This window comes from Neophocaena asiaeorientalis, unplaced genomic scaffold (genome assembly GCF_003031525.2).
Source record: "Neophocaena asiaeorientalis asiaeorientalis breed wild unplaced genomic scaffold, Neophocaena_asiaeorientalis_V1.1 scaffold77, whole genome shotgun sequence".
NCBI classification, from domain to species: Eukaryota; Metazoa; Chordata; class Mammalia; order Artiodactyla; family Phocoenidae; genus Neophocaena; species Neophocaena asiaeorientalis.
Window position 1 is genome coordinate 10,874,238 of NW_020174645.1, and position 21,674 is coordinate 10,895,911.

Here is a 21,674-nt window from a genome sequence, read left to right on the forward strand (position 1 = left end):
TAGATTAGGAGTAGGAATTACTTCCGTCCACATGGCTCACTTCAAAGCCAGCTCCCTTATTAGTTCGCTGACTAAGAAATGGGCTTAACAATATCCACTCCATAAAAGAGGTGAGCAATGAAACAGTACTCCAGAAATGCCTCAAGGCACCTTGCATAAACAATTGCATAAATTGCATAAACAACAATTGCATAAATCCATTCATTTTTGCCATTATTTTAAAAATCCCACAAGTTAGTAACGCACACAGCAAAAACAAAGGAAATGGCTACCCTTAGCATTTACCTGGTTCTGGTCTTTCTTGGGGACTAACATACGGCTTTTAGAGGCTTGTCTCATTTATCCTAGAGCAGGACTATGAAGTGATAAAGGTGGATCATTACAGATGAGGCAGCGAAGGAGTTGAGAGGTTAAGTTACCTGCTAAGGTCACATCACGAGACGGGGAAAGACGTTGGGGAAGAAGACAGGCTTCCTGCCTCTCGGTCCATTGCCAGACCCCTTATAGCCAGACCAGGGAGGAATTGCTTCTCTCCATAAGTGGGAATACCACTGAGAGTATTCCCAGAATGGAGAAGAGCACTTGACCTGGAGTCTTGTTCTGGGGGTGGTCTGTCATGCAGACTGTGAAAACTGTCAGGGAGCCGTCATATTTCCATTTCTCTTGGGCTGCTCCTGTCCAGAGAGAGAGAGAGAGAGAGAAAGGGAGCCCCAATCAAGGCTGGAAGAGCCAGCCTGCAACACATCCACTCAGGGCTGTCAATACTTGGGTTTTACGGACACCCAGATCCAGAGGCAATAGCTTAGTGCCTCTTCATCGATTTAACTATCATTTCAGGTCCACAGCTCACAGCTAGAAACCAGCCTGCATAAAACCTCACATTATGGTGCTTCTCTTCTTCTTAAGGACACTACATTCCATTAGGAAAGCCAAACTGTTAGAGGCAGGCTTGATGGATGAGCCTGGCGTTACTATCTCACTGAACAATTACAGGGCCAGCCTCTTAGAGGGGGACTCCCCAGTACAACGTAGGATTTGGTCGACGAGATGTGCAGAATGGAGGGAAGGGCTGGGAAGACAGAGGGCAGGCCAGCAAGCCCGGGCACTCAACCCTTTAGTGGGCATCCAAGTTTACTCTCAGAAGTCCTTAGGGAATTGTGCTTCAGAGAGAGACCTTTCTTCTGACCTAACTTCAGAGTCCAAACAATGAAAATTAATTACTGAACAAGTATGGATTAAGTGCCTGTTCCATCTAGATCCTGGGCTAGACAGCAGGGACATTTAGAAGCTTTAAGCTATGGTGTGGTCTGAATGTTCTCAGCATCCCACTCGGCATGCTGCTCTGGGTGTTCCCTGCCCGTTTGATCCAGGTTGGTACTGGAGATGAAACCTGTTTGTTGTCTGTGGTCTGGGAGTTCAGAGAGTGGTCAAGCGAGGCTCTTTGCTAAGGCGGAGTGGGCTGGGCTTCGAAGGGCAGGCAGAATAGAGTTGAGGGGGTCGGGCTGTCTGGCAAGGCAGTATTTTGAGACAGTCCAGTTTTCATCCATTTCCGTCTTCCATCCATGGACATCTTAGCTTATCTGGGACATTGGTGAGGCCACTTAAGGGCAGGCTTGTAGACATCTGCTTTGCAGACACACAACAGAGCACACACATGGAGCACGCACACACACAAACACACACAGAGTATATCTATTCTGGGCATGCTCATTAGCAGCTAACTTTAATCTTCTTTAACGCTTGCATCTCAAATCCCAAATACTTTAGTGTGTGCTGTCTATGAACACACACCAAAAATAGTTCTGGGTAGATAAACACATTGAGCCAAGAGGCTGTCTGATTGCAGTTTGAGTCGCGTGAAGTCACTGCCTCCTAGATCCCTTCGGTGCAGCCGAGGAAGGAATCTTAACACAGAATACCAATAAATAACTAACCTGAACCGCACCTCCTCCCACCCACTGCGGCCAGCAACACATGCAGCTCACCACCCCCTGTGGGAAAGCCGAGATGCTCTGTCCCTAGGCCTTCGGCAGGATGTGTCTGCTTGAGGGTCTGACCATGTGGCTGAAACTCACTGTTTCTTGCACCCAATTCACCTCCTGCATTGCACACCTAATTGCAAGATGCAGCAGCTCTTGCAATTAGGTGTGCAATGGCTGCAAACTTGCATCGATGAAAGAGTTGATGAACGTCAGTGAAAAGGAAAAGTTGACGGTGCCTTTCTGCCATCTGCCTCTTTCCTTCCACATTGCCAAGTACCTGATGCTGGCTGCTGACTTGATATATTCATCGTTACAAGAATTTAAAAGTTAAGAAAAAAATTACAGGAGTGTGCAGCCTTGTCCCCATCCGCCACCCACAAAAGGAAGGACCCAGTGTCATTTTGTAGTGGGTGAATGCTGGCCCCCCACAAAAGGTATGTCCATATCCTGACCCCCCAGAACCTGTGAATGTGACTTTATTTAGAAAAAGTGTCTTTGCATATGTAATTAAATTAAGGATCTTGAAATGAGATAATCCCAGATTTATCTGGGTTGGCCCTAAATCCTATGACAAATGTTCTCACGAGACACACAGAGGACAGACCCACAGGCAAAGGCCATGTGAAGACAGAGGTAGGAAGTGGAGTTGTGTGGCCACAAGCGCAGGAATGCTAACAGCCACCAGGAACTGGAAGAGACAAGGAGCAAAAATCTTCCCCGGAGCCTCTGGAGGGAGCACAGCCTTACTGCCACCTTGATTCTGGACTTCTGGCCTCCAGAACTGTGAGAGAATAAATTCTTATTGTTTTAAGCCATGAAGTTTATGGTGATTTGTTTTGGCAGCCCTAGGAAACTCATACACATTTCTTACTGCATTAATGGAAAAGCGGGCCAAGTTAAAAAAAAAAAAAGAATAATGGAGAAGCCAATAGGATTTAAATAACAAGTTGCATTTATGGGGCACTTAACATGCCAGGTTCCTGCTCAAATTAGAGTGACAGAACTGAGTTTGTACCTGGCAAGGTGAGCCCCAGAGCTCATGCTTTTAGCCAGCTACCCTATACTTCTGGAAAGGTGTGGGAGCTGTATTTGGAAAGGGAGATGGGAGGAGAAATGAGAAAAGTTAGATCTGAAAGAGAGTTGGGGAGAATTTGAGAGCGATGTGGGGGCCAGGTGCTGTGGAAGAGAAGTACAAAAGTTCCGAAGTTTTGCTTTACATTATAAATAGGATTTTTTGGGTGTTCCCTGAGAAATTTGGTAAAGATTTAAATTGCTCTCCAGTTAAGTTTTTTTTTTTTTAAGAAAAAAATTTTACATGACATCATGACGAGACTTGCTTGTGTGTTACCTGTGTTTTATAGAGGATACTTCTTCACTCGTTTGACATTTCTTTATTCCCTGTGCTCTGGCTTATCTGCCAAAATCTGTGCTAGGTGCTGGGCAGACCTGCAGGTAAATGAGAACCAGACCCTGCCCTGGGGTGCTCAGCTCATGAGGTGGGCAAGGTCCAGCAGACGAAGGTCCTTGAGTTTGGACATCATTCTGTGGGCAGTAGGAAATTTTACGCAGGGGACGAAATTGAGAGAGAGTGAGAACTGGCTCTGTGTTCCCCAGGCCACTGTGAATCCTTGCCCCCTCTGACCTTTAGCAGCTGGTGGCTAAGTGGATAGACTGATAAACTTGCTAGACTACTGAGGATTAAAGAGTTTCCCATTAAGGTGACACCATCGGATTTTAACTTTTTTTTTTTTTTGGCTGAGCCGCGCAGCTTGTGGGATCTTAGTTCCCTGATCAGTGATTGAACCCAGGCCCTCGGCAGTGGACATGGGGAGTCCTAGCCACCGGACCACCAGGGAATTCCCAACATCATCAGATTTTAAACGTTTTTTTTTTTTTTCTCTAGGCTTTTTAGTATGGGGTGGGGAGGGAATGGGAAATGGGGCATGGAGTGATGGTGACTGACTTGCTTCAAATCTTATTGCCTTGATGGCCCCTACTGAACCCAGTTGTAAGGTTGGCCCTGGCTTTCAGAAAATATTTGCCTTGACAATACAGACAAAACCAGTTTCTATTCATCTTTGCGATTACATGGGAGTCACATGGGAGGTGATAGTACAGCTCTACGGTTAATAGAATTCAGACCATGATCAGAAATTAACCTTGAAAGCCCTTGGAGAGACATTACATTGGAGGCTGTCGTGGTTTCTTGCAGTCAGTCCAGCATAGCTGAGTTTCTACCGAATTGGAGAAGGTTGTTGATTGCTCAGTTGAGCACCAGATGAAGCTGGCCAAAATTTAGAGGCTGTATTATATGAAAACCGCAGATACTTAAGCACTGGACTCATGCTAAGGGCTGAGAGGGGCTTGGAGCTGAGACCGCTGCATGGACCCCAGAGAAGGAAGGCAGGTGAACCCTTGCCTGGCACTTACACGTATTTATTCTATCTTTTCTCTCGCTATCATATTATTGTTATTATTACTATTCTGCTGAGTCCCTATTGTTGAATGAATGTACAGAACACAATTGCATACATTGTAGGACTAGACTATAGCATAAATTTTTCTTAAAAGTTCTTGCCTTTCACTATGAGAGTTATCCTTTCTCAGAATAAATTTGGCCGGCTTAGCTGTCCGTGTGGCTCTGCTGAGGGATTACAGTCTTCCAGCCAAGTTGGGTCTTGTCCACAGTGGTCCAGAAGCCAATTTTCTGAATAAATCACAAAAATGCTCCAGAGTTGGTATATTTACCCAAAAGCTCATCTTCTCTTGCTATGCACACATAATAGTTGTGAATGTACTTTGCATTTTGCAGTATTTTATATAGTGTGGCATTTCCCAAAGCGTGGTCTGGGGAACACCAGGGTGGCGGAGTGTTCTGTGGAACAAGAGTTTCCTGGGTGGAATACGGTTGGAAACTACCTGCTTTTGGATGTGTATTCACACGTCAACTGAGTCTAAAGTAAAGACATCTGGGTAACTTGGTTTAATGCAGCACTGGCCAAATTTGGTTGCCCATGGAATCACCCTATTTGGTGCACTCTGGCAGCCAGAAGCACAGGGGAGGGGCAGGGCAAGAGGTGGCCAGGCCCACCCTGGGTTTCTTAGGCCCTGGGGCAAAACTGAGTTGGAGGGTGGGAGACTAAGCTGGATGTTTTATACTGGCCAGACCTGGACGCGACTTGTTAATATTGGAAACTGGCCAGAAAGCTATAGGATATGCCCAGGCTGCCACTAAGGGCTGGGAAAGGGAGGTTTGTAAGAATATGGCTGATAACTGTCTTTGGAGGAAAATTCAACCCTTTTCTGTTTGTACCCATTGGGTTCAATAACCTGGTATAAAGAATAGGGTTGAGTAGCATCCCACCAAAATTCATGTCTACTTGGAGTCTTGAAATGTTAACCTATTAGGAAATAAGGTCTTTGCAGAGGTAATTAAGGTGATGATCATACTAGATCAGGGTGGGCCCTAAATCCAACAACGAGTGTCCTTATAAGAGATGGAAAAGAAGCACACAGGGAGAAGGCCATGTGAAGACAGAGGCAGAAATTGGAGTGATGTGGCCACAAGCCAAGGAACGCCAGGAACCACCAGAAAATGGAAGAGGTGAGGAAGGATCCTCCCCTAGAGCCTTTGGAGGGAGTGTGGCATGGCCCTGCTGCCACCTTGACTTCAGACTTCTGGCTTCCAGATCTGTGGGAGAATAAATTCCTGTTGTTTTGAGCCACCAAGTTTGTATTGATTCATGATGGCAGCCCCAGGAAATTAATACAAGCCGATGCTAGTCTCACCCTTGGGTGCGACAGGATTTCCACACAGCCTGAAACTGTGAATCAGATACATCCCTGTTGATGAAGGCGTAATGGATACATGTGAACTCGAGACCTGCTAACTTCTGCACCAACGCTGGATGATTAGTTAGAGGCTGCGTGACAGTCTTGAGGGCTCCATGCAACGTGGAAGAGGAGAGATTGCAGAGGAAAGGGGCAATTTTAGGGACACAGAGGGATGATGGGGTACAGGGAGGGCAGGTGAATCCCATGAACTATGAGAGGTAAGTCAACTAGAAAAGATGTGAGGAGCCTCTTGTTGGCAGACCTGGGAAAGAGTGACTCAATGAGAAGACACAGCTGGGAGGTGCCTCCAGGCTGGGTCCGCAGTGAGTTGCCAGGTCTGGGATTTCAAAGGCCCAGGCAGCCCTTTTGCAATTAATCATTTGTGCCCAGGGTCAGCCTGACATTCCAGTGGACTTGGAGTTACTTCTCATAGTGTCATTTAACCTTCCCAGAGCTCAAGTCTCTGCTGTATGACCTTCAACTACTGGCTCCACCTCTCTTAGCCTGTTTTCTAACCTACAAAATGGGGGTACTAATAATTTGAACTTTGGGGGGATTATGTGAGATAATGCACATGCAAGACGCTCCACAGGTTCGTGGCACATGGCAAATACTTGCTTTGTTAGCTACTAGTACGGTTACTGTTCCTGTTTATGACCTGTGATCCTACCTACCAGCTTTCACACACTGAGCGCTTACTATGTGCCTGACAGCGCTGAGCACCTTACATGTTTTTAATTCTCACAACAACTTCAGGAGGAAGCAATTACAAGTACTGTTGACCCTTGAACAATGCGGGTCCACTTACACAACCAGTTTTTATCAGTAAATACTACGGTACTACACAACCGATAGTTGGTTGAATCCTCCGTGAGGAACCATGGATATGAGGGCCACCTGTAAAGTTATATTCAGATTTTTTGACTGCGCAGGGGTCCGTGCTGCTAACCTGTGCAATATTCAGGGGGCTGGGGGAGGACAGGACGTTGGCCAGGTTCAGATGGCAAAACCAGGATTCAAAGTCAAGGCCGACCACACGCAGAGTCCAGGCTTTTTACTACTGAATCTGAGAGTACACCGGGTGATTTTATGTGCTACACCGGTGAAATTTTTACTTATAATAGTTATATATCTATTCTATTTCCTATTAGAAAAATACAGTTTTCCTATTTATAGTAGTGATTAAATTTTCCTTTTAAAATAAACATTCAGTGCTCACTGCGGCACCACCTATCCAAAAAATTGGAACATACAGAAAAGATTAAACAGCCCCTGCGAAAGGATGACATGCGAATATGTGAAGTGTTTCATGTTTTTACAGTATTATATGTCAGTTATATCGAAATGAATGAACAAATGAAGTAAACTTATTTAGCAGCACTACTCGCAATAGCCTATAGGTAGAAAGAGCTCAAATATCTATCAACAGATGAGACAATGGACAGACTGTGGTGGATGTAGACAACGGAATATTATTTGGCCATAAAAAGGAATGAAGCACTGACACATGCTGCAACATGGATGACCTCAAGAACGTGATGCTAAGTGAAAGGAGCCAGACACAAAAGATCACATATTATATGATTCAATTTATGTGAAGCGTCCAGAATTGGCAAATCCATGGGAACAGGAAGCAGATTAGTGCTTGTAAGGGGGTTTAGGGGAGGTGGGTATGGGGTTTTATGTTGGAGTGATGGAAATGTTTTGGAACTAGACGGAGGTAGTGGTTACACAACACTGCGAATGTACTAAATGCTATTGAATTGTTCACTTTAAAATGGTTGCTTTTATGTTATGTCAATTTCACCTCAATAATTAAACAATTAACTTATTTAAGTTTAGAGAAGGAAATTAATTTCCTTAAAAATTAATTTATTTAAAGAAAAATATGAAGTAAATCATAGCACAAGGGGAGAGCGAAGGTGGTACTTAGAAAATACGGCACCGTGTTATGCGTTAAAAGCGCAAGGCATCTCTCCTTAAGGGCCAAGTCTGGCAGAGTCTGAGTCTTGCCCTCCTTTGTTTTTTTTTCCCCCTGCAGCCAGCTCAGTGCTTAAGAAATACTTGTTGAGTTCAGCGCAGCCTGGCTTAGTTAATTGAGTTAAGGCGAGCTGAGTCGTACTGAATGCACCAGCTGGCTGGCCTGGAGGAGATCCAAGTTGAAGATGTTAAGAATCACACTAATTCAATAAGCGGCTGCAAGGTAGTCTAAGTAACGAGCCCACGCGCCTTTCCTTACCCGGCTTACCCGTGTTGTGCCGGCACCTTAGGAGCCTTCTCTTCCCGAAATCCCCTGTGTGTGTTTGCTCGAGACACCAGGCAAGAGAGTATAGGAGAGGAGGTAAGGGGACGTGGAGAACTTTCTGTCTGTGTACAGGTACGGCTACCCCCACACTCATCACGCACCTTACGTACTACCTAACCGTCAGCTCGTGCTTGACTCTGCCTGCCTGAGTTGGAAGCTGGCTGAGCACCTTGGAGACGTTAATTCATCTCTCTGCACCTTTGTCTCCTCACCTGTAAAACGAGGCTAATAATAGTACCTACTGTATGCGGTTCTTGGGAGGATTTGATGAAACAATATCTGTCAAGCGCTTAGCATACACTTTTGGGAACATTGTAAGCACTCAGGAAGGTTAGCTATGATGATTAGCAGCGACCAGTGTTGTAGAGAGGTGGGTTTGAAGTATGTGGCAGGGCTGGTGCCTGGAGACGTGGGAGGACAAGAAGAGAAGTTGTTTGTAAATATCTTAAACAGAAGCACATGGCTTCCTCATGTAAGTTCTTCTGGGATGTATGTAAGCTCCCAGTATGAGGCAGGAGTAGCAGAATCTGGCTGTTTTTCTCCATTCTGGTAGGATTTTACCTACAGAGAGTCCCCAGCGGCTGCCTGTACCTGGAGAGCAGAGAGAAAGCCACACAAAGTTTCCCTCTTTCTGCTGTCCTCTGGGAAGCTGCTCCATTCTGCATTTTTGGCTAAGCAGTCAGTGAAGTACCGCAGAGGTGCGTGTGGTAATCTCTTTCCCGAATCTACCCGCAAGGCTGCACATGGGAAGGGCAGGACAAGGGAATCCCAAGGTGTGATTTCCCAGACTATGCATTTTGTTGCTGCTGCCCGCCTGGCCTTGGTCAGGCTCCTGCCTCTTTCTGGCTATTGCTCCTCATTTATGAATGAGGGAGAGGGCAAGGGTTGTAGAAAAATCACTGATTTTCAAGCTGTAAAAATATGAGGAGCTGTCTGATAAAATAAAATTGTTCAAGGGAACTGAATATACAAATGGACACAAGAGTTGCCACATGGTTGGAATAGGGGCGGGGGTCCTATATAGTCCCAGACGCTGAGCTTCTGTCACCCATCCTCCTTGCTTCCCCCTGCTGTCTTCCTCCCTCCAGCAGTGCCCAAGATGCATGTTTTGAAAACTGCCAACTGGAATGAATTCATGGGGTAGGGGCAGGGCTGGAGTCCCAGGGCTGGATAGAGCATGAGGGGGTCCCCGAGGTAGTCTCCAGCAGCGTGGAGGAGGTGGAGGGCAGATCTATGTGCAGGCTTGCTTGCCCATGTCACACTTGGCAGCATGACATGGGAGTGTAGGACACCATGGCTTTCTGCCCGCCCATCATCCATTCCTCCTGGTAGGAGCCCTGATATTCTTTGGGGGAACCACTCACTCTCACTCCGCCCCTGTGGGTTAGCTAGGCTTTGGCAGTGAGCACTTGACTGGGCTCTGGGTGTTCAGATCATTCCAGCCCCCTTGTCCTGGTCATTGGTTTAGCAGTGGGCAGCTGAACCTATCAGAACCCACCAGACGTGACCCTCGGACTTTTACAGAGGCAAGCAAGAGAAAGCCTTGACTTGACTCTGCGACGATGTACAACAGGTGGAGAGAGCCAATCTCAAAATGAAACCAAAACAGGGAAAAGCAGAGCTGAAGAGATGGGGAGAGGCAGATTCCTGAAAACTTAAAGGAAGCCTAGATCCTGCAATGCCTGAAGTTAATAAGAAGCAAGAAGCCCTTGCTTCTCGGTTAAAAACTTCAATACATTTTTGATCTGTCTTAAGTCCATTCAAGTTAGGAGGTTGTCATTTTGCAACTGAAACCTCCCGACTACTACAATGGGCAAGCTTTTCACCTCCGTTAAGCTTCAGTTTTCTCATCTACTAAGTGTCTCTAAAAATCCATAAACCTCACCTTTAATGGGATCTATAAACACATGTATTTTATCACAGCAGCAGTAGCAAGACATTAGCAAGAGTGGTTAAGTATTTTGAATATTTATTAGTTCTAAGGAAAGCAAAACAAGAGTTGGTTAATATCAGTTCACTTTGTTCTCTAAAGAGAGTGGGAGGAGCAAAAGACAAATAAATGTCCGTTATAAAGGGGAACGGAGAAAGCAGGAGCAGACCCCATATTAACGGGAAAATGCCAGGGGAATGCATGTGAGTCCTCAATTTCGGATTTTTTCAGTTAGATGGTGGGGAAGAGGTCTGCAGGGGACTAAGGCTCCTACAATTATGCAGGTAGGGCTGAGCCCCAGGGAGACCCCACCAGTATAAGCAAGTAGGGCTGAGCCCCAGGGAGACCTCCCCCAGCCCCGCCCCACCCCGCCCAGGCTCTTGAGGCCAGGGAAAATCTAGAGGAAGAGTTGAGAGGGATTTGTCTTAGAGCAGAAGGTTCAGAGGCCTGAGCTCTACAACTGTGGATGAGCTCCCAACAAGCCACTGCAGCTCGTGGCCAACGCCATGCACGTGGCCAAACCTTCCCTGACAGACTCAGGCTAGCCTCTTGTGGCCCATAAGAGCTGTTTCTGGGGACTGCCAGCTCAGAACGCTATTGTGGTCTGCTCAGGAACCTTTGAAATCGAAAGCCCCCAGCTCCCCTTGTCACTGCTGGCGCACATAAATACAACCAGGGGGGATTTCCCACGGAATTTTTTGCAACCACTCAAATGTTTCATTTCCCATTGTTTGCCAGCCCCTCTCGGAGCCTCAACCGTCAAAGCAGCAGCAAACACAGGCTGCTTTTCCCTCAGGACCCCATGCACGGCGCTTGCTCTTGCCCCCCCTCCACATCGGGAAGCTGGCGTTGGCAGGATGTGATGGGCTTGGCCAGGGAATAAGGTCTGTTAGTCAACTAGTGAAGCAAGTCAGCAGAGGGAATACCCGGCCCTACCCAGCCCAGCCTGCTGGGGAGACACAGCTCTGTGCCGTCCCCCTGGTTATTAGTATAATCATGGCAACTAATAATTATATTCATGGGAAGAAATCCCTTCCACAAATCCAAAGCACTTGACCAAAATATACAATACAGCTGTTAATTTTTTGCTTTTAAAATATGAACTTGAATCATTTTTTCCCCTGACCCAGCATGTGTTAATGGAATTCTAAGTTGTATTCCATACATCAGTGCTTAGAAAAGGCCATCTTTATTGATTGAAAACATCTGTTTTAGACAGGCAGTGTGCTGGACATTTGGGGGACCCAAATACCATAAGGAGGTGTAGAGATTTCAAGGCAACATTGGGTGGAGAGTGATAAATGGGAAGTTTATCCAGGGGATGTTGGTCTGAGGGGTGGGTAGGAAACCAGGCAGACACGTCTGTGATCTCTCACCAGCTGGCACTGAGTATACATAGTATGCATAACCCTGGGCACCCACAAAGCTGATTCGGTGAGGGTCAGGGATAGTGAAGATACCTGTAAACATCCATTTACCAGGGCCCCCCCTCTGCACCGCACAGATTACCCTAGTAATGAATTTACTCATGTAGCCATTCATTCACTCGTCCATTAAAGCCACGGATATTTACTGATTTCTTTAGGATGTGCCAATTTGAGGCTATATGCTGGGGACACAGAGATGACCCACAGTCAATCTGGTGCCTTTCCTCTTAAAGTTTCCATCCCAGTGGGGCAGACAGCCATTAAACAAATACCTACGTAGAATAATAAAGAAATATACAGTACAATAAAGAACAATCAAATACCCATGAGAATCTTCGTGCTCCTCATTTACTGATCTCCCACTCTACGCCACGTGCTGTGAGGGCCACAAATTTGAATCAATGCCTGTGCAGCAAACCCCAAAGACCAACCAGAACTCCTGACAGAAAGAGGATGGACCGCGGTGACAGTGGCACTTTGCAGTTTACATGGCACTTTTTACACCATGGGCACTCTGGATCCTGCCAGCAAGACTGGGCTGGTTTGTTAAGGAGTTATTCCCTCCACTTCCCATGGGAGGAATCTGAGGCCTGGAGAGATAAAGGGACTGGCCTGCCTGAGGTCACACGGCTAGAAAGGCCAGGAATGCTACGCCTATTTTTACAATGACAGAAGCGGAAGCAGAGCAAGGTGGCCATTTTATTTTCCCAAAGTCACACTAAGACACACTATGTGTCAGAGCAGAGGGAACATAAGTGCAAAATTCTGCCTGGAAAGAGAACAGATCCTGAGACAGGTGAGTCTCAGAAAGTAGAGACTGAGGAAGATAATAACACAGGACGTGAATTCCAACTCACATCTCTTCGAACGGGACCTCTCCTCTCGGCCTCCCGATGAGTGGGTTTTCGTGTGGCCAGAGCGTGATCTGAAGTCACCGGAACTAACACTTAGCGACCCCTCTGATATCCCAGACGTCACAGGATTCCTGCGAGGAGCACATTAAAACTCCCATTGTCCAGATGAGGAGGTTGACACCCTGACCACACACAACTAGACAGTAGCAGAACCAGAATGTAAACTGTGGTCCCTCTGATACTGGGACCTGTAGAGCTTCTGATACCCAGAGCTGCCTCTCTCTGGGGGCCTAGGAGTCCTGGCAACAGGATGCTGGAGGAGGTGGCCTGCGGAGGCAGGGCCCAGGGATTGAGGCTGCAGTGCTGCCCAGGAATGCAGCCTAGCCCGCCCACTTTTTAACACAGTGGCATCCCTGACAGACACCCTTGTCCTTTTCCTGTGCTGGCCTTCGTAACACAATAAATAAACCCTGAGAGAAACGTGACCTGAGCCAGGCAGTAAATGATGGCACTGTCAGTTGTACACGACTGTTGAAACAAACACAGACTGTAATCATCATGCTGTACGGGGAGAAAGACATTTGGCAAATGAGATTCCATTTTCACATTGGTTTGTGCTGAGCATATAAATTTCCTGCGGGCCGGCCAGCGTTGGGGATGTGTAATTGATTGCCTGCATTATAATAAACAAGCCGTGACAGGTGATCATTCATCATATTCCGCTGAACGTTCCAGCACACCAGAAAACGGAGGAAGAGAGGGAACGCGCGAGCGAAGGCAGAGGAGAGGAGGAGCCTGGCGGAGGGGAGAGGGTCGGAAAGACGGAGTATTCCCGACAGACAGAAAGCCAGGGAAGGGGCGGGGGAGAGAATCCGTAGAGCGGGCTCGGGGAAAGTGAAAGCAATTACTATAATTCTTTTGATTATCTAATTTGTTCTTTCTGGTCTTCGTTATGTGACCCTCCCCCCCCATCCCACTCCAACACAGGAGGTCCCCCTCGGGAACTTGGGAAGACACAGAAAATGCTCCTCCCAAGATTGAGGAGAGGAAGGGGAAAGGCGAGGTGGGGGGAGGGGCCGCGTCTAGTTGTAACGGAGTAGATATCGGGAAAACCTCGGGAGGGTGCGTGCGTGTGTGTGTGTGTTCGGGAAAACCTCGGGAGGGTGCGTGTGTGTGTGTGTGTGTGTGTGTGTGTGTGTGTGTGTGTGTGTGTGTGTGTGTGTGTGTGTGTGTGTGTGTGTGTGTGTGTGTGTGTGTGTGTGTGTGTGTGTGTGTGTGTGTGTGTGTGTGTGTGTGTGTGTGTGTGTGTGTGTGTGTGTGTGTGTGTGTGTGTGTGTGTGTGTGTGTGTGTGTGTGTGTGTGTGTGTGTGTGTGTGTGTGTGTGTGTGTGTGGCGCGAGTGTGTGCGGGACTCAGCTTCGCCTTTTGCTCTGTGATGCCTCCAATCAGATGGATGGGAACCCGTTTTTTTTTTAATAAAAAAATTTAAAGCGTTCTTGAAAAAAGAAGTGAAAAGTTCTTTTTATTGAAGGAAAAAACAGAATCCAAGTTGGCACCGGATCTGGTTCCAGAAGCCTGTCATGTGGGGCTCTCACTCCTCCCCCCTCGTCCCCCAACCCCGCCCCAGCCCCAGCCTCTCTCGGCCCTTGGCCCGGGGCTGGGGTCGAACAGGACCTGTTAGGTAGCACCCTCCTTTCCAGGAGCTTCAACCTAGACCCGAGGCGGAAGCACATTGGCATATGAAGGACAGAAAGACAAATGCAGAGCTCTCGAGGCAGCGCACGCATTATATAAGTACTTACATTATGCAAAAGCCAAGGCCCTCAACAAGGGAGTGAGTGAAGACAGGGGACAGGGAGGGATTCGTCTCCCCAATTCTCACCCTGTCAATTTCTAGCCCTCCCATCCTCACCCATCAAATGCCCTCTCATCCCCTCTCGGGTACCAAATGCTTAGCGCAGGTGGGAGCCTCCAACCCTGGGAGCTGGGAGCTGAGGGGGCGTGGCCAGCGCTAAAATAGGGGGCGGAGACTGGGTGGGGCTTAGCCAGGGGCGGAGCCCGCGCTGGAGTGGGCGGGGTGAGTACAGAAGAAAGACAGTAACGTGATCGGCGACTTTGCTTCTCATCTCCCACTGCTTCCTACAGTCCTCTGTCTTTTTACCCTAGCTTTAACAACTGTAATCTGTTACTTTGGAGATTATTATAAAGTCGCCGCTTTTGGAAAATCTGTTCAAGAGACCTACCTTCTGAAAGCTGTGACATCAGCCCCAGCGGTGTGGGCTGCCTTCCCTGGGTGATCTATGTGGTCTTTGAAAGATTAACAGCTCCTTTGGGTCTCCCAAGAATCCCGGAAGAAAGCTAGGGCAGGTGCCGTTTTCTCAATACGCTTACTTCTTCCCATCTCCACATAACAATTTATGAAATGGATCTTAGGGTCCCGATTTTCACAGGGGAAGAAATGGAGACACAAAGAAATGAAGTTACTTGCTTAAGATCTGGCAGCAAAAAGAATAAAAAATTGAATCCAAGGGTCTTCTTCCTGCATGCTTTCCAGACTCCCTGTGAGGACACAGACTTTCTCCCTTCAAGCCCCATGAATGATAAGTGCACACATGTATGTGAGGGAGAAGAGTTGGGTCTGTTTGGAATGGCCAAGCCCTCCTGCTACGTATCACTCAAATTTGCCCCCTTCTCTCCACCACCACTGTGCCCTCTGGTCCAAGCCATCTTGCTCCTGGACCATGCTCCCACCTCCTCAGGGGTCCCCATCCTAACACTGTTGCCCACTCCCATCCATTTTGCACCTGCAGTCAGGATGATCTGTTCATTGATCTGAGCATTAAAACGCCATCCAGATCTTTCACCAGCTGGCTCAGCCTACCTCCTTAGCTCCATATTTTATTATTATTATAAAATACACATAACATAAAATTTGCTGTTTTAATGATTTTAAAGTGTGCGACTCAGTGACATTAAGTAGATTCACACTGTTAGGCAGCCATCACTACTATCTAGTCCAGAACTTTTTCATCACCCAAACAGAAACCCCTTACCCATTAGAGGTCACTTTGTATTCTGCCCTCCCTCAGCCTCTGACAACCACCAATCTTCTTTCTATCTCTACGGGTTTCCCTACTCTGGAAATTTCATATAAATGAAATCCTACAGTGTGTGGTCTTTTATAACTTCTTTCACTTAGCATAACGTTTTCAATGTCCATCCATGTTGTAGCAACTTCATTCCTTTTGATGGTTGAATAATATTTCACTGTATGGATAGACCACCTTTTGTTTATTCATTGATGAACATTTGGGTTGCTTCCAACTTCTGGCTATTGTGAATAGTGCTTCTGTGAATACTTGTGTACAGGTTTTGTTTGAACATCTGTTTTCAGTTCTTTTGGGTATATACTTAAGAGTGGAATTGCTGGGTCATATGGTAATTCTATGTTTAACTTGTTGAGTAACCACCAAAACTCTTTTCCACAGTGACTGCACCATTTTACATTCTCACTAGCAGAGTACAAGTCTTCCAATTTTTCCACATCCTTGCCAACATTTGTTATTTTCCTTTTTTTTTTTTAATGGCCATCCCAATGGGTGTGCCTAGCTCCATCTTTTAGTTCTCTTCCCCTCACTTTTACTTCTCTGGCCTTTCACATCCTCAAATATACCACTTTTTCTTAAAAGGGAGCTTGTATATACAGTGACTTCTGCCTTCCCTTGTCTCCAAAGCTAGATCAGATTTCCCAGTGATGATGCATCTAAGTGCCATAGCCTTCCTTTCATTGGTCCCAACTTGGTTATGAATTTACATTTCCTGTGTGATTACTGATTAACATCTGTCTTCTTGACTTGACTACAACCTCCCCCCAGGCACAGACAATTCTGCTTTTGCCATCCTCTTTATCCCCAGCACTTAGCACAGTCCCAGGTAGATTCTTGGTGCTCAATAAATACTTGTTGGATGGATGGATGAACAATGAATGAGATCCAAGTTTGGGTCCTGCATCCTTATGAATTTCTCTTTTCTTTTTTTCACTTCTCCGTGGAGTTGGTAGGTCTCCATGAATTAGAACCTGAAAAGCCTGCTCCATCCATAAGGTATGTGGAGGCTGATGACGTTCTGGTTGCAGAATGCATACTCGCTAACAACTCCCTTTAGAGCCATGGTGATTCTGGCCCGGGATTCTGAGTCTTGCGTGGGAATTGTGCTGATTTTGCCGTTCAGTGCTGCTGAAGGTTTAGGAGCTTGAAATATATATGCTTGGTGTAAACATGACCTCGGCATGACAGGGTGATCCCTCTGTTTGCCAAGCCATTAATTTTTAAGTAATAACAGCCACCACAACACACTGCATTTCCCCCACATTCTGAGTCATTCTTAAGGTCAGAACTATGGGATGGTATGAGACAAAAACCTTATAAACTAGACTGTAGTGGTGAGTTCTCTGTGTTTACAGCTCTGCTCCTACACGCAGGTCCAAAGAGCTGAAAATAGAGGATTAAAAATTCATGCAGCTACTCTCTTCCAAGGAATTCCAAATGCTTAGAAGACGATCTTTATCCCGCGAAGTCATCAGCCTTCGGATGTCACCATGCCCGTCTTGAAGACAGGGAAACAGAGACCCAGAGATGTGAAGCGACTTTGCCAGGGCCCCCCCTGATACGGGAGCCACAGGCTCAGGGAAAGAGCCGCCTCTCACCCATCTTTCTAGCCCATGCCCTCTCCATTAGCTTGATTAAGACAACTGATTTATTCATTCTCGGTGGTTGAGAGGGGAAAAAAAACCCAACATGCCATTTGTGTGATATAAATATCGCTGGAAAAAGCTTAAAAACATTGTGTCATACATATTTCCTTAATACCACAGTCAGTCACACATGTCCAAGTGCACAGTTCCATCAACCGAGGATGGGGGTGGGGGGAGACCCAGGAGAGACTTAGCTCTGAATCCTCAGTCCCAGCTAAAGGTACACTGGCGGTTTTCTCTTTAACGTATTGCCTTTAAAAAACTCCTCGAGGTCTCAGAAGCTTGATGTTGGGCCAGAACATGAGTAGGCAGGGAAGCAAGGGTGCCAGGGTGCCTGTCAAACTGGCCAGTTCCCAAAGAAAAGATGGGGATGGCCATTTCTCATTCAGTGTGCTCCCTGGACTCACAGAGGGATTTGGATCTCAACGTGGTTCCTCTTCCCCCGCCATGCACCTCCCGCCCCCCCACGCCCACCACCATCATCAAAAAGCCTTTAATCCCAGTGATTCTACTGTTAGGAATGTAGCCCAAGGAAATAATTAAAGACGTGTAAAGACTTAGTGACAGGATGTTTCTCACAACACATAGACTATGGCAAGAGATTACAAACAGCCTCCATAGCCAACCAACTATAGGTGATTGATAAGTAAATCATGTGGTTCATCCCCTAAAACCCTGCTCAGATTTAAAAAGAAAAAAAGACTAGAAGGAAATAAACCCAGATGTCCACAGAGCTTGTCTTTGGGTATGGAGATATGGGTCATTTTTCCCTTTCCTGTGGTAAGCTCTTATTTTGGGGTGATCTATTCAAATTTGGTTGACTCTACTGGAAGCTTTATGAAATCACTAAGATTTAGAAGTCATAAATGGAACAGGAAGGGACATAAGTAAAGGCCCAGAGGTAAATCAGTGTCAGGGAGGAAGCAGCCGAACTGCAGTGGGAGATTCCAAATGCTGAATGCTGAGAAATGCGGTGGGTTTGTGGGTTGTGGACAGACTGTGAATCTTTTGAAAGCCAAGGAAAGGAAAGTATACTGGATGTGACAGGCACTTGGGAGCCACTGTAGATTCTTGAACAAGAAAAGACATGGGCAATTCCAAGTCAGACCAAGGAGAGATAGTCAAAGAAATGAATGAGCTAGGAGTGAATCTGGTGGTCTCATAAATCTTTTATGGAAGGATCTGATTTCATTGGTTTGGAGGTAAAGTGTTTTGGAGAATAGCGAAACTCTAAAGTAGTCTTGAGATTGTTTTCATTTTACAGATATGACAACTTGAGCCCAAAGAGTTAAATAAATTGTTCCCAGATCCACAGCAAGATGGTGGCCAAGTTGGGACTGGCAACTAGGGGTCCTTATTCCCGGCTCCAGTCCCAGCCCACCTCTTTGCTGCCTGGGATCCCAATTCTGAGATGTTAACCATGTGTACAACTTTCTAGGAGAACCAAAGACCCTGGCTTACTTTCTGGAGTCCCACCTAAACCTCCATCTGTTCATTCATTCATCTGTCCATCCATCCATCCAACACTTATTAAGCACCTATTAGGAGACAGACATGCTAATTGTTAGAGTTGGGGTAGAGAGGAGATGATGATGGCACATAGTAGGTGCTCAATAAATATTTGTGGAAGGGAAGGAGGGAAGGAGAGAAGGAAAGAATAGTTCCTGCCCTCAAGTCACACAAGATCTAATTCAGGAAACAGAACCTTATGTGCCGGGTGAAAGCCATGCTTTCATGGAGATGTGAACTCATGTACTGCAGCCCCAGGCAAGATACATAACAGAACCAAACCAAAAAGGGTCGACTTCCTCTTCTTTTATAAGAGGACTTAATTCAAATAGCATTTATGGAGGACCTATAGTGGGATAGGGATTAAGATTGTCCCTGTTTACACATGAAACCCAAAATGGCCAGGAGGAAGGATCTGTGGAAAGTGAAAAACCAAGGGATCACCAAGCGTCCAGAAAGGACAGATGTTGTTTGTTTCTTTGAACAGCTTTGACTTCTTTTTCACACTCCAGCCACTTGGTCTGATTTTCCTTTGGTTACTGGTGCTGGGGTCCTTGGCTCTGGTCTGCTGGAGGGAGGGCCAAGCTCATGCCACAATCAGACCCTCCCATCAGCCCCACCCTCCTCCATTTCCCTTTTCCAGTTATTCAGGCTTCTCAGGCCATTGCAACCTCACATTGCCAAGTGAACATAAATCAAGAGGCCACAGCTCCCGGATCTTTGAGAAATGGGGACTTTGCGGAGCCTTTCCACGGGGGTGCATGGGGAAGGAAGGGGAAAGAGGCATAAGGAGAAAGTTCCATGTGGTTCCTTTAATCACTGGGTGGAAGGAGAGAGGAGAAAGTTCAAACAGAGCCCCGCAAGCCAGGCCGGGAAGCCAGCTCTGAGCTCCACTGTTTAAGCAACTGCTGTTGGCATCACTGAGGTTTGTCTTGGCCCAAACCTGTCCTGGGAAACAAGAGAAGCTCATGCTCTTGGAATTTGCTCCCTTAACGATTCACTCGGCAACTCAGCTTTGGTGGACAATTTTTTAACAAAAAGAAAGAAAGAAAAAAGAAAAGAAAAGCCATGCAACCAATGGTTAGATATGCACTCCCCAAACTCATCAGCTTGGACCGGGCTGGGAGGAAGAGAGAAACTTTCTGAGCCTCCCACGGGGAGCCTCTCCCAACTGTGAACCTCCACTTCCCAGAGTGGGATCCTGGGTGAGACAGAGCGAAGCAGCAATCTGGAACATTGTGATTCAAATGCTATCCATTGAACTCTGTGGACTTTGGAGAGAGGCACTCGATAAACAGTGAAAGTGCAATGTGGCTCTCAAACAGTTGTCTTTTACTGCGTGCTTTCCACGCACCAGCATTGTACCAGAACTCCCCATCGCTTGTCTCATTGGGTCCTCACAGCCACTCCACCAGGGCGTATGTTTCAGTCCCACTGCACAGGTGAGAGAGCTGAGTCCTGATCCGTCACTGGCCCACCCAAGGACACACAGCTAATGAGTGGGGGACATCCAATTGTGAATCTGATCCCCTATGACAGCCCCACCCCCAGTCATGCTCTTGACCACGCTGCCCTCCTGCCTTTATTTGTTGCTTCATCGCCACGTGTCATCACCGTACCTTCTCGGATGACATGGAAAAACTGAACAGGCGTGCACTCAATCACAGGACAAGATAGGACAGTGACCCCAGGCGGCGTCTTCCCAGCTTGGTTACTGAGGTTCTCAGTAGCCCTGGCCGCTTATGGAAAGTAGCACAGTGTATGGAAATGCCACTGGATTAACACGGGTTCGAAACCTGGCATCCTCAGAGCCTTTGCAGGTGCATGGGTGCAATTCAGGGGTCCATGAGTTTAGCTGGGGAAAAAAATGACATCTCTACTTTCACTAACCTCTAGTAGAAAGGCAGCATTTTCTCCTATGAGGAATGAAGGTGACAAACCCCTGTAGCATCAGCAGTTCCTGTGACTTCAGCACACGTGCAAATCACAGAGACTTTCCTGTCACTAACAGTTGTTGCAAAGATATCAAAATATTGTCTGTGCTCCTCACAACTTAAAAATTGCAGTAGTAGACAGGCCCGCATCTAGATCTTGATACTTAAGGCATAATAAAGAAGCTCGTATAGTACCGTTTCACAAACTCGCGTTTTCATATTCTGATGTCTGTATTATAGTATAATTGGTTTCCTTTGCAATCCTATGTGCTTTATTTTATGTAGCCTGATTCTGAAAAGGGGTCCCTGGCCTTCACCAAATTGCCCAAGGGACGCATCCATGGCCTATGCCTGGGAAGCTGAGGTGAGGCTCCTGTTCTTAAAAAGTATGCAGTCTAATTGGAGAATGAGACAGATACACATACCAATATTTAAGATGCAACCTTAAGTGTAAAAGAAAAGAGTAAACTCTTTGAGGGCAAGCACTGCATTTTTTAAAAAACATGCTCTTGAGGGGTGGGGTAAAATATCTATATATTCTTTTTTTGTTTTATCAATTTATTTATTTATTTTTGTCTGTGTTGGGTCTTCGTTTCTGTGCGAGGGCTTTCTCTAGTTGTGGCGAGCGGGGGCCACTCTTCATTGCGGTGCGCGGGCCTCTCACTGTCACGGCCTCTCCCGTTGTGGAGCACAGGCTCCAGACGCGCAGGCTCAGTAGTTGTGGTGCACGGGCCTAGTTGCTCCGCGGTATGTGGGATCTTCCCAGACGAGGGCTCGAACCCGTGTGCCCTGCATTGGCAGGCAGATTCCCAACCACTGCACCACCAGGGAAGCCCCTCTATATATTCTTATATCCATAGCACCCAAAACAGTGCCTGATAATCAGCTGTGATAGGTCATTAGCAAAGAGTGCCAAATGCACAAGCTCAGCCTCTCAACCTACGCCGCTTACAAGCTGAGTGATCTCGGGCCAGTGATGATGACCTTTCTGTCTTGATTTCCTCATTTGGAAGAGGGGCTTAGCAAAACCTTTTTCTCAACGTTGTTGACACGGTCCAATAAGATGAAGGGTGTGCGTGTACCTAGCCTGGTTCTGGGCTCATCATAAGGGTCAGTTCAGAATGACAGCAGCCCCTGTGGCCCCCAA

At 46.7% G+C, this 21,674-nt stretch overlaps 1 protein-coding gene and 1 non-coding gene across 2 annotated transcripts in view; both read left to right on the forward strand.

The window, feature by feature from the left end:
• SPRING1 (SREBF pathway regulator in golgi 1) overlaps positions 1 to 21,674 on the forward strand; it is a 219,301-nt gene that overhangs the window by 139,437 nt on the left and 58,190 nt on the right. The window lies entirely within an intron of this gene.
• On the forward strand, positions 7,028 to 7,133 carry LOC112408862 (U6 spliceosomal RNA). The gene has a single exon (XR_003005022.1). It is a non-coding gene; the product is annotated as a U6 spliceosomal RNA (small nuclear RNA).